This window comes from Sarcophilus harrisii, chromosome X (genome assembly GCF_902635505.1).
Source record: "Sarcophilus harrisii chromosome X, mSarHar1.11, whole genome shotgun sequence".
Classification (NCBI taxonomy): Eukaryota; Metazoa; Chordata; class Mammalia; order Dasyuromorphia; family Dasyuridae; genus Sarcophilus; species Sarcophilus harrisii.
In genome coordinates this window covers 17,735,485-17,749,502 of record NC_045432.1, presented here as the reverse complement: position 1 = coordinate 17,749,502, position 14,018 = coordinate 17,735,485, and the positions used below count along the sequence as shown (strand labels likewise).

General features: G+C 38.4%; 1 protein-coding gene across 6 annotated transcripts in view; it reads left to right on the top strand.

The window, feature by feature from the left end:
• The window catches only part of ACSL4 (acyl-CoA synthetase long chain family member 4), a 57,887-nt gene that overhangs the window by 16,001 nt on the left and 27,868 nt on the right, over positions 1–14,018 (top strand). For all 6 annotated transcript variants that reach the window (XM_031944931.1, XM_031944930.1, XM_031944935.1 and 3 more), the window contains one exon: positions 2,511–2,557. The gene's annotated coding sequence lies outside the window, so the exon portion shown is untranslated. The remainder of the gene's footprint in view (positions 1–2,510; positions 2,558–14,018) is intronic.

Here is a 14,018-nt window from a genome sequence, read left to right as displayed (position 1 = left end):
TCATTTTGCCATCTGCTCTGCTGAGGACATGCACATCCTATTGCCTCCCCTTCTCGCCCTCTTCCATCTCTTTATCTCTTTGGACACAGTAATCAAATGAATAGTCTCATTTCTCTGGGAAAGGATTTGTCAGTTGGGTGCCCTATAAATCAATTCAGCATCCCTCTAACTCCCTCAGACCCTAATTGCTGTCCCTGGCTGTCATTCTTCTATGTCTCATCTCCTTTGTTAGAGTGTAAATCAGGGACTGTCCTATTTCTTGTATTTCCAGAACTTATGTACCTGGCATGTACCATAGTAAGTGCTTAATTCATGCTTTTCATTTATTCATGGAAAAGTATGTAAATTGGTTCCTAATTTCTTGTTTACTTTATGTTTTTGTGAATACTGCCATTGATTTTCTAACCTAGAGTTAAATTAGCCTGTCGAGATCTTTTTGGATCCCGTCATCCAATATGTTAGCCATCTCTCTTAGCTTTATGCCATCTATAAATTCAAAATGGATGTCATTAATACCTTTATCCAGCTAGTAAAAGATCAGACACAGGTCTCTGGGACACCCACTGGAAACCTCATTCCAAGCTGACAGCAGTCTTTTTTTTTTTTTTTTTTTTTTTGTTACCCATGCATATGTCTTGTAAATAATGACAGCAGTCTTTTAACTGCTCTTTAGGTTCAGCCATTCAATCAGGAAGCTTGGGTCTTCTAAAGCTATTCTCTTCTAGGTGTCATATGCATGGAAGACTCTGTGGCCTTACCATAAGAGGCCTTTGGCCTCTTATTTCTTAATCCTGAGTCATATTTTGCACCATGTTTTTTCAGTCTTTTCCTATTCTACTTTTTATACCAAAGTCACCAAGTATCGGTGTAATGTTTTGCTTTGGTTTGGAGGAGCTCAACATTTTTTTTCTCAAGAACCTCCTGTATGATATCTTTTGCTTCAGTTTTGAAATAACTTACAAAATTTGATGTATAGATTTGAAAGTATAGATTTGAAGTATAGATTAAGGAAGGAAACGATGTAACCTCTGTTTTTTTTATCCATAAAATGGAGAGGAGGGTTAGACTGAGACTTTTTCCATTCATGACCCCTGGTACCCTGATACCAGGTACACAGGTATATAAAACAGGCATACAAATCAAACATTTCCTGATAATAAATCATAATTTCACACCCCTTACATTCAGTTATGTGATTTTGACTAGGTAACATCGAAAATCCTTTCTGGGCTTGGCGTTCTGATTTTGTGATCTGGATGTCTCAACATAACATGGCACCCAAAAAGCTATGGCGTGCTCTGGGTGCAGACTGCATTGATTTAAATCCATTTTTTTCACATGGAAGAGTTTGGTGACAGTCTCTAAGATCACTTCCAACTCTTAAATCTGATCCTGTGATTGCTCTGAATGGAAGATTCCTTTAAAAAAAAAACCAGACTGGTGGTAATCCATTCTGTTCCCTAGATCAGACAATACTGCATTTTATAACAAGTCAGAGGGCATCAGATGAGTACAACAGGCTGGACAAAGGGCCAAGGGTAGTACCATAAGAAAATTTGTTGAAGAAATTGGGGGAGGGTTGAATTTAATGTGGGGAAGAGAAAAATTTGGGGCTGATCACTGTCTTCAATTATATAGCGTGTTGGGTGGAAGGATTAAATTCATTTTGCTTGACCCCAAAGGGTAAGAACCAACGTTAACAATTGGTAGAAGCTAGTAACTAGCAAATTTTGGCTTGATGCAAGGAAAAACTTTGCAATGGTTGTAACTGTCCAAAAACAGAATGGGTTTTCTCGGGAAGTAATGGTAATGAATTCTATTGAGGCAGCTAGAGTGCAAGAAGACCTGAATTCAAATGCGACCTCACACTACAGCCAGTAGCTTTGTGACTCATGAGTTAGTCACTTCACCTGTTTACCTTAATCAAACCGAAAAGGAAATGGCAAACAAGTTCAGTATGTTTGGCTAGAGAACCCCATACAGGGTCACAAAAGTGGAGCGTGACTAAATTACTAAACAATACCAACAATGAATTCTCCAGAGTTAGTGGTATTCAGTGGAGGCTGGATGACCAGTTCTTTGGGGTGATCATTGAAGGGTATTCTTTCTCAGTTACAGATTGGACTAGATTTAAGATACCTTGATAGTCTTTGTCTCCCTGCCTTTTTAGAGTCTTACTATCTCGCTGTATTGGGGTAGGCATGGGAGTAGAAGGTAGAAATAGACCCACTAGAATATTACTTTCCATCTGTTCAGAGCTGCATCTGCCAATCAGAAAATGCCTTCAGTTGATTTTTTTATTGTGTGTGTGTGCATGTGTGTATTAATACTAATTTGCTATTTATACTATATACCAAATAGTTAGATATCTAGCCATTTCTTCTTTTTCTCTCCTTTGCCGGCTTCTCACCAGTTGAGGCATTCATATAATGCCAATTTACATTTGGGTTTTTCCAAAAGCAGTTATTTTCCTCACTTTGTGAGTTGACTCATGTTGTCTTTTGTTGCAGATCCTTAACAAAGAAGAAATAAGTATTCATCTTAAAATAGAAGGCTTGTAAGTACTGAATTATTTAAATGTTCTTTTTGCCTTTTTAAATTACAAATTAAGAATTTCATATACCTTTTTAGAAATGTAGTCATGTTTACAGATGTTCTGATTTTTTTTTAACATCTAAAGTAATTCAGATATTTATGGTAGCTTGTCCAATTGACAACATTTCCAAGAGGGAAAATATCTTTTTCGCTGTAACCTCTTTAAAAGTTGTTGCAGAGCAAAAAGCTTAGTCAAGTACATATCAAAACCAGACATGCTGGTAGTAAGATGAAACCTGTGATTTGTTTCTGTTTGCTAGAGGTACAGAGATGACTGGCTGATTCTTAGGTTGATTTAGACTTCTCCATGACCTTCATAAATTCAAACATGAGTCTGCTGAGTTCTTGGTGCTTTTATTCAAAATATAAAATTACAGATGTGATCTTTCCAGCAGAATCGATAGAGAAGAGTTCCAAAGATCAATACTGAGATTGCTATACTTAAATTCAGACATGTTTAAACCCCTCAGCAGACTAGAATTCTGGTAACGAGGAATAGATACTAAAGATGGTACAGTTCTTCCATGATGGTGGAAGATGCCTGGTCACATCAGATAAACCCATTTCCCAGCACCAGCAGAATAAATTAGTCTTATTTTATAAGTCTCACCTTATCTGCTGACTTATAAGTCTAAAATGGACTTATAAAGAACTGAAAACCAATTGAAGATATCCAAAGAAAGCACACAAAATAATTGCCTTAGACATGCCCCATACGGTTTCTGGGAAGATTGGAGCCAGTTTGATGTTGATATACACAGAATATATACAAGCTGCTGATATATACAGGACTTCATGGCACAAACTGGAGTGTAAAGGAAAGACCGCTTCTGCTGCTTAACACTTGCTTGGTTAATCATGGGTACAATTCTTCAATTCTCTTGATTTCAGGTTGCTTAACTCTATGGTGCTTGGGCTCTAAGGTCTTTTCTTCTAGTATATGATTTTTTAATAGCCTCCTCTTTAACTGAAATGATGGCCTACTTCATTTTCCTTTTTGTCTCAGCCACCCCAAAAGATCCTTTTAAACAATACCACACAATTGCCCATCCCTCTTCCCTCTCCAGAGACTTCTTTCTCCATTCAGGGAAGGTCTGAGCCAGACAGGCCATGAGCTTAGAGAGAAAACATCTTTTTTCTGGCCATAGGGCATCAGCAGTCTCAAAACTGCTATTTTTCAGCTGCAGTATAGAGTCTAAATACTAAGGGAGAAAAACGATGGTACAAAGATTCTCCAAAAGAGCACTGAAAATTATTTTTTATACATGAGACATAAATATGAGAATGCCCAGCATTCTAAGGACCAGCCATTTTTAATCAATGGTATACAAGTCAATGGATTGGTTTTAGAGTCAGGTAGACCTGGGTTCACTTTGCCAGCCTGTTTTGGTGCTTCTTTGGTAAGTCACTCACGGCAGTCTAAAGTGCAGAATAGTGGTGGGGTCTGCACTGGAAAAGGGATGTTCCTCCTCTGACTTCCCATCAGCAAAGAAATCAAAAGTGGGCCACCCTTGCCTCAGAATAAAGAAAGTTCACTTAACAAAGCCCAAATGAAGACCAAATTTGGAAGAAAGTTCAGTTGCCCAGATCTTCTCCTGTCTCCTTGCTCAATGCCCTCACTCTTTTGGAGAGTCTTTGTACCATTGTTTTTCTCCCTTAGTATTTAGTTGGTTGACTATGAGATTTGGCTCTAATCTATAAAAGATTTTTCTGAACTACTTTTACCTACCTCACTTCTTAGGCATGTTTTTTTTCCATTTTTTTTCCCTTTGTGTATTTTTGAAAATCTTATTTTTTTAACTAGAAACTTTTTGTCCCATTTAAAATAAAACAAGGAAAAAAACCAAAACCTTGTAACATATGCATAGTCCAACAAAATAAACTTCTACATGGCCAAAAAAATATACCTCCTCCTGTACCCCAAAGCCACCCCCTTTCTGGTATGGGGTGGGTTACATGCTTCCTTATTGTGATTTGTCATTTGTCATTATGTCAGTCAGAGTTGTTTATCTTTGTAGTGTTGTGATTGTTACTTAAACTGTTCTCCTACTTCTGCTTACTTTTCTCTGCATTAGTTCATATAAGTCCTCCCAGGTTTTCTGAGACTGTCCCTTTCATCAATTATGACCCATTAGTATTATGTTAATAAATCATCATTTTTTCAGCCATTCTCCTTTATAGTTCTTTGCCACTCCAAAAAGAACTGCTATAAATAGTTTCACATACATGAGTCCTTTCCCCTCTTTCTTTGATCTCTTTGAGATGTAAGCCTAGTACTAGTTTTGCTGGGTCAGAGACTATTCATAGCTTAGTAATTTTTGAGGGTTCAGAATCATTCCAAATTAATTTCCAGAATGACGGGAGTAATGCATAACTCCACTGCAGTATGTCTTGTTTTCCTATAGCCCCATAAGCATCTGCTATTTTCATTTTGTTTATATTGTCAGTCTGATAGGTAATGGGCAGAGCCGCAAGGTTCTCAACTTTGTTTATTACATTTATGTTATTACGTTAACTATTGATTACATTTCTCTCTTAGTGAGTCAGAATATTTTTTATGACACCACACATAGTTTAGGTTTCTTTCCTTGAGAACTTCCTATTCATATACTTTGACCATTTATTAATAGAGAAATGGCTCTTGCTCCTAGACATATTTTTACACTATATGACCATGCAAAACCACCAGAATTACTTCTCATAATTCTAAAGGACTGAACATATAACAACAATTATAATGAGTGATTTTGATAAAAGCTGACACTTTTATTGTGCTAAATGCTTAAAATAATTCTCTTATTTGATTCCTAACAACCTCAGGACATGTTTACTATCATTATCCTCATTTTACAAATAAAGAAATGAGGCAGAGGTTAAGTGCCCAGGTTTACATAGCTAGTAAATGTCCAAGGTTGGATTTAGACTTGTCTTCTCATCCAGGCCTTTTACTTTTCACTCTGTGTTACAGTGCCATCTAGCTGGGAGTGGGTGACAGTAGGAGTCCAGATGGGCCAAAATGAGCATTTTGCAAGGAATAGTTTAAATCTTTTTTTTTTTTTTTTAAACAAGACTAGGAGAGAATTTGCCTTTTCTATAATAACCAGAAATTAAACATCTCCTCTTAAAACAAATATATACAGTTGCCTATGAATGTCATTTCATTGGCCTCAGTTTTCCTGCTCTCTTTCATGATAAAATCTGATTTGCTCTAATAGTATTGAAAATTTTTTGTGGAAGCCAAGATGAAGATCTATGCTCATTGCATGCTGGAAATTGTAGTTTAGTAACAGATGCGTGCGTGTGTGTGGTGGGAGGCTATATCTTTAGGTTCTTATATCGGTTCATTTTCCTTTTTGGCCTTTTTCCAATTCTTATACCTCCTTTCTACCATCAACTATCTCCCTTCTCTTCCAAATCATTCTTATTTCTTCACTGCCTACGCATTATCAGATTCCATAATCATAAATGTTAGGAGTTTGTTCCCCTCCTTTTTCTCATTTAATTTTAAAATTGGTTTAATAGAGTTGGGGTGTAATGTCTCAAATTCCCTATAGGTGTCACCAATTGACATTTATCTTAAACTAAAAGATTTGTAAGAGGTGCTGGATATACAAAAACGGGCAGAGACAGACAGAGAAAGACAAAGACGGAGATAGAGAGAGAGACAAAGAGATGGAGAAAGAGACAGAAACAGAGACAGAGAGGCACACAGAGAGAGAAGAGAGGGAGGGAAAGAGGGGAAACGAGATAAAAGGAAGGAAGGAGGGAGGGTGAAAAAGAAAGAAAGGAATTCCTATTCTTGAGAAGCTTATATTGTACAAAGTATGCAGTATGTACATAGATTAAACAAGCTATTTTGAGAAGGGAGAGAGAACACAAAGAAACGACTAAGAAGGCTCAAGAAAGGCTTTATATAAGAAGTAGTACCTGTGCTGAGTTTGGGAGGAAGTTGTGGAGTAGACCTCTCCCGTGCGTGGACATCTTTTACTGAGGCAGGGAGACAAGAGATGGAATACCAAGTGGCAGGTCCATTAAGATTGGAATGTAGATTATATAGGCATTATTTGAATAGTATATGGGTAGGTTAGAAACATTGTGAAGAACATTCTGTGGGCTGCTGAAGGGCTTACTATGTTTTATTATAGAATCAAGAGGCAACCACTGAAGATTACTGAGAAGGGTGAGACTTATTTTGGCCTCCATGAGGAGGTTGAAATGTAGAGATAAGAGATTGGAAACAAGGAAACCATTAGGCTATTTTAATAGTCGAGGGACAGCTAGGTGGCGCCATTGTGCATAGAGCTAGGGTCTGAAGTCAAGAAAACTTGCAGGAGTTCAACTTTGGTCTCAATGTGTGACCACATTAGCAGTGACCCCAGCTAAGTGACTACTGCTCATCAAGATCAGCAGCTAGTTTCCAGCATGTCTAGAAGGTGCAAGTTGTCAGAAAATGAGAAGAAGCAGTGCCAAGCCAATGGAGAGCTGGCCTTGGGGCTAGCAGGACCCGGGTTCAAGTACCGCCTCTGATCCAGCCTGGTTATGAAACCCTAGGCCAGTAATGTACTTTGAGGATGCACTAGATGGGTCTCTGAGGCTGCAGATGCCAGAGAAAGTGCTGACCTGCATTGGGACTAGGAACTCCTTTTCCAAGAATAAAATCCACATCAGTGAATTCACAGATCCATGCCCTCTCCCCAGCAGAGAATACCCAGGGTTCGTATTTCTGCCAATATCTAAAATCTAGCTGGGTGTAAGATGGTTTCCCTTCTAGGAGGTTCAGGGACTTGAGAAACCTCCTTCTACCAGGAGAATTAAGTATTGTTCCTCTGTAAAGGGGAATCTGATCTTGTGGTAGTTGGAACAGTTGCGGTAGTTCTGGGCCCATTGAACTGCATCTTATCTGCAGGGTGGGCAACTAGGTGGCTCAGTGGATAGAGTACTTTGTGAGTTCCAATCTGGCCTCTAACACTTCCTTTCTGTTTGACCTTGGACAAGGAAGTCACTTCAGCCTGTTTGCCTCAGTTTTCTTGTTTGTAAAATGAATTGGAGAAGGAAATAGAAAACCACTCCAGTATCTTTGCCAAGAAAACCCCAAACAGGATCGCAGAGAACTGAATGTAACTAAAATGAGATGTCTTGGTGTAAGAGGACTTGCCAACCCCCCTCCAGCCTTGGACATCTCACAGGTCATGGCTCAGGTAATCCAAGGGTAGCCTTGTAAGGGTGAACAAGATAGCGCTGGGAAGAAGGGGGTCCCACCCTAAGGAGCAATGTGTCAGTTCCCAGGAGAGGTGTGACGGACCTAAGAGGGGAATACCTTGAATATCCTAATGCACACATCATATTGACTGTAGTTTCCTGTAGAGAATCATGTATCCACTATAGGCTGGGATGTAATATGAAGTAGTAACTAGAAATAAGCACCAAGATGATAAAAGGACCTGCAGTCCTTGTAATAAATGGAGTCTCACACCACCCCGGGTCTCGCCCTCATTGTTACTGATTAGTTGTAAAGGATGAGGGAGGCCAGGTAGTATAGTGGGAAGCACCCAGCCTCAGGAACCTCTGTCATTTACCCCCTGTATGATCAGAGGCTAGTCATTTAGCTTCCTAGGAATTCAGTTTCCTCATTTAAATAAAGATACTGAGCTAAGTGGCTTCTGAGGCCCTTTCTGGTCTTAGATCTTAGGAAAATAACAAGTAGAGCATGATTCTGAGGTTGTGAATTTGAATAATGGTAGTAATCAAAAAAATATACAGATTTGTTGGGAGAACAAGAGAAGTTCTGTTTTGGAATGTTGAGTTTGAGATATTAATGAGATCTTTGAGTAGAAATGACTAACAGCATTGTTAGAATGGACTGAAAGAGAGAGGTTTGGGTAGAATAGATCTATTTGGGAGTCCAGTGTAGAGGTGTTAATTAAATCTACTGGGCAGAAATCTGTGGAGATTTGATCTGTTAGAGGGTGGCAGGTAGCAGATGGTTATCTGACATAGGAGTCTGAAAAGCCCAATAAGAGGAACTCCCAGTGACCTGTCCTGGAAGCCAAGGAAAGAGAAGAGGTGGGAGGTGACCTACAAGGATGTCGGGCAAAATGACCGATGAGAAGGCTTTTGGATCCAGCACTTAGGAGATATTTGTATCTCTTGGTGCCTAGAATGGTACCTCACATTATATACCTAATAAACATATAATGAATAATATAATAAATGCTTGCCGAATGAATATGTTTAAATTTTCACAGAAGCAAAGCTTCATATTATATAAAATGAAACTGTGTTATTTCATAAGTTTTACAAGTTTGACATTCTGTGTAGTGACTTTGCCTAGAAGGAGGAGTCCCTGTATGTACTTGTACACAACATAGGTGGAATGTGTAGGCAGCAGTATCACTTAACATATATATCCCCACAATATTTCAACATTGGAGAGATAGATTCCTTGTTATATCACTCTGACCTAGAAAACACACACACACACACACACACACACACACACACGACATTATCTGATGCATCCCGAGGACATTCATAAAGCATTCTGGGAAAGGACTCATGCTAGAGCATGAAAGAGCATCTTCAACATGGCTGCTGAAGTGCTTTCGTTGTTGGGAAAGGCTGGAAAGAGACTCGCAGGATGGCGACTTCAGGAATTAACATCTTTGAAGGTGATGAAGCAAACAGGCTAGGTTAATCATGTGGGAGAGCCGCCCAAAGATCTGAACTGTGGGAAGTTTTAAATTTGAATTAGTTAGGCACAAGTGGAGTGCTGGTGGATTGATTCCAATCCCATTATGGGGATCCATGTATTCCTACGTATTTTCTTTCTGACTTAAAAACATGATACTCTTTATTGGAGAAAATTTTGGGTGGTTTAAGCTATTTTTATATAGATTGTAGTCTTATCTTTTCTTAGAGATGAGTCAGAAATTATTAAACTCTAATAGAGAAGCACAAAATGACTGACTAGATGATTAGTGCAGTTAGTAGCCCCTTGCCTTAGTGGCCAGAGATCTGTTAGTCTAAATGTTTTCATTACTTTGGTATGGTCACAGCTGATTTTCTAAGAGAAGTCTGGTCATTTGGAAATGTTTAGATGTATGTATAAAGTGCAAGCCTTTTCTTGAAGGTAGCACTTGAGTTTTGTCTTGTATATTTTGGGGTCCATTGAAAATTGTTAACATGCTTTTTAAAAAAAAAAAAAAACTAAGCACTCCACCCCTTTACAAAATTCTCGGTGATGCAACATCTACTTAGTAACATAATGTGTTTAAGTAAATGGGTATCATCATGCATTTCATCTCTTAGTATCTCTTAATGTTTCTTTTCAAATTTAGTGAATATTAATTAAATCATATGATTTAGAAAACCAGTTTTTCTTAAACACAGCATTTTGGTATTGAACTCTTGCTTTTAAAATTGGTTAAATGTTTCCTAAATGTCATGTTCAGGACAAATGGATTAAAGTTAGATTGTACCCAACACTGCCATGTCCCAGGTTTTATAGCATAACATCTGTTTTTGGCTTCAATGTCTTTGTTAACCCAGTTGAGTGTCTTCAATTTCTCCCTCATTTATAATTGGTGGTATGTTGCATGCTTGTGGGGAGATGATTTTCTGTTTGAAATCCAAGCTTTGATCATTCTGTGTTGACTGTTAACTAGAGCTTTGTGCAGTAAGTACTAATGCTTGTTTTCTTTGCACCTTAATCAACTCTGTTAGAGACAAACTGGAAGTAACTGGAATGAATTGGCTATCAGACTTACCGTAAGACAGGAAAAAATGGGGATCAAATATAAACATTTGGGGATTTTCTCTCATAGGGAAAGAGAAGGTTTGTTCTGAGTTGAATACTGTGGCATGTACGACAAAGATCAATATTCAAAATTGTTGCCAGAGTAGCTTCAGCCAAAAATCTTCACTCCTGAGGGTATCAGTAGGGCTACATTCACATACAGGCTTTCCGCTACATTAGAGAGGAGCAGATGACTAGTTAGTAGCCTGACACTGTATCACTGTCAAGACCCTTGTTCTGCTAAAGGGGAATTGTTTCAATTCTAAAGTGAAGAAAGGGATTAAGCCTAATATTGTATATTTGTGTAATCCCTTTCTTTGCACCATAGAAAGATTTTCCAGCTTTATGTGGGAATACAATGTGTTCACTTGCATAATCAGACTTGTTCAATGGATTCTGTATAACTTTGGCATGAAGAAAAGATTTTTACAGTATTTAAAGTTAGGTAGCTATTCTTCCAATCCATGGGGTTTTAATGCACAATGGTACCATGTCTTCAGACTAATTATTTACATTTTCAGTTCATTTGAACACACACACACACACACACACACACCATTTTGTTTTCAGCAACCCTATGAATTAGATTGGTATATGTAATGTTCTCATCATCCCTAATTCTTAAATATGTTATTAGTGGAATTAGAATTAGAAAGTAGATCACCTAATTCCTGATTTGATGTTCATTTCCAGTATAGTTTTTATTTTATTTCCTTCAGTCTATCAATAGGATTTTTTGAATTCTGACTAGATTGTGAAATTTTCGTCTGTAAGATACTCTTCACATTAGGGGATAGATTTTGGTAAAGCAAACCCTGTTTTTTCCTCCTCTTTCCCCATATCAGAGATGTATTGCCCTGGACAAAATCTCCCAATAGATTGGGAAAAAAACTTGAACCCCTGCTGTGCCCTGTCTTATAATAGGTGCCCCATAGCCTTTTTCCCTCCCTGCCTCTTACTGTGTCTTTTCCTGTTCTTCCCACACAGCAGGGGTTAATCCAGAGTGTCTTCCAGCACCTCAGTTGAAGGCTCCATAATGCTTGACTACTTCTAGCCTTCCCTCTTTGGGTCTGCTTCTTTATAGAAGGGGGACAACTTTGTAATTTAAAATACTCAAGTTCAGTTGTGTGGTTTGGGTTGTTGTCATGTTTTATAATCTCTCGATAGATTGATGGCAAGAAAAAAAACTTGAAGGGGTTAAGTTAGTGGGCAGCCAGTTCCTACAAATCTCATACTTTTCTGTATTCTCCATCTTCATCTATCCTTAGAGCACAAGAAGATTGTCTAACAGTTTGCTTAACTATTCCCCCATTCATATGGGGAAGGGGGGAGAGTTACTTTGAGCAGTAATTTTTAATACAATTTTCAATAATATTTTATTTTTTCCAATTATATGTAAAGACAATGTTAACATTCATTTTTAATAAAATTTTGAGTTCCAAAAATATATAGTAGGCAGTCTGTGCTGTGCCCTGTCTTGTAACAAGTGCCCCATAGCCTTTTTCCCTCCCTGACTCTTACTGTGTCTTTTCCTGCTTTTCCCACACAGCAGGGCTTAATTCAGAATGTCTTCTAGTACCTCAGTTGAGGGCCCCACACTGCTTGACTACTTCTAGCCTTCCCTCTTTGGGTCTGCTTCTTTGTAGAAGGGAGACAACTTTGTAATTTAAAATTCTCAAGTTCAGTTGTGTGGTTTGGGTTGTCATGTTTTATAATCTCCCAACAGATTGATTGAGGAAAAAAAAAACTTGAAAGGGTTAAGGTGGTAGGCAGTCAGTTTCTACAAATCTCATCTTTTCAGTATTCATCTGCTTCTTTGTAGAAGGAGAACAATTTTGTAATTTAAAATACTCAAGTTCAGTTGTGTGGTTTGGGTTGTTGTCATGTTTTGTGTGATTTGGGTTGTTAACATGTTTTGTTTGATTTGGGTTGTGGTCATGTTTTATGTGTGTTCAGAAAGGGACCTCTCAGGTTTTTGGCACTAAAACATAAAAGTCATTGATACCAGTTTTTATTGAACTTAAAATGTGCTTAGTTTCTAGACTCAAATAGGCTTTTGCTATCCATGATAGTCTGTAGGCCCAGTCAAGTGGTTTGAAAACTTTCAGAGGCCCAGAGCCTTTTTGTGTTTCCAGCACCATGACAACAAGTAGCTGGGCGCCCAGAAACATTGAGTGATGATGGCATAGTCAACTTCTAGAATATTCAGGAGAGCATAAAAACAGTGGGAATCCCCCAGGAAAGGCCAGAGTCTTGGGGATGTTGCTCGAAGAGGTAGGTCTTTGAAGGGAGGTGGGTGGAGGGAAGTTATGGGAAGGGGCATTCAGATACCTTATCTCCTTTGATCCTCACCACTTTGGCAGGTAGGTGCTATTATTGTTCTGCTTTAGAGTTGGGGGAATTGAAGCAGATAGTTCACACAACTAGGAAGTTAACTAGTCTTTCTCTCCCTCCCTCCCCCAATTGCCCTGAAGTCAAGATTTTAGATAGAAAAGTTCTGGTGGGACATTTCTGGTTGAGGGGTGAGGTTGAGTTGATACTCTGGGCTCTTGGGACTTTTTCAGTCATTGTTGATAGCTTTAAATGCTCTTAAAGCCACAGTAGAAGTTTATTTTCCTTTCTTGGCTTAAGAGGCTTATTTTTAGCAGTATCACCTTATTTTGACATTGCTTTCTTTGCTGAGCTTTAGTGGTTTCTGTGCTATATCCTCTAAGTATCTTCCTGGCTTGAGGCCTTACGCTACATCTCCAGTCTTGCTTCTTGCTGTTCCCCAATATGTAGCCTCAGTTTGGGTCAAAATCAGTCCCCCTTCTCTTCCCTTCCTCAACTCCCAGTTCTTGCCCTTTTGCTCAGACGAGATCTCTCACATGGGGTCTTTTCCTCCACTTTAATCCTTATCCAAAGTCCTGACCTTTTCTTCAAAACTCCCCTTCCTTGAAGCTTTCCCTCCCCATCCCCTTCGGAGTGCCGCACCATTTAACACTTTGTGGTATGTGTAATTTTTTTGTCTGTCTGTTTCATGTGTTTCAGACTTCCCTCCCCGACTAGGTTGTTGTGAGGAAGCATCATGAGGGCTTCTACAACTTGCATATTCACACTCTATCCCAGGACAGTTCTTCAGAAGTTATTTGTGATTTGTATTGTTCTCTCAGGGGCAGAAGTTCGTGAGTAGTCAGTTTCAGAGGACTGAATTCTATTTCTGAGCGATTCTGATAGCTGTCAATTGGTCACAAAGAAGGGAAAAAAATTGCTTTAAAGAACAGTGCGGAGGAGTATCACTAGTCCTTAAATAGAAAATTTCTGGTTGGATACTGTTTTAAGAGTCAAATCATTGATCTTTGGCCATATTTAACCATGTTTACTCATGTCAACCTATGATTAGGGTTATTCAATTGTCTTGAAAAATAAAACAATTAGAAAATTGGAGTGTTCTAGAAAAAATTAAAGGTAAATATTGAAATTAGTCAAGGTAAAGTTTTGTGTTTTTTTGTTTTTTTTTTACAATAATGAACAAATTTGGAATGCTTTTTTTCATGCCAGTTATTTCAGCTTTTTGTGTTTCATAATTAGATAAGAGTGGTTAAGGACTAAAGCAGTGAAATTCATGGTGCTGTTACCTTGTTAACTT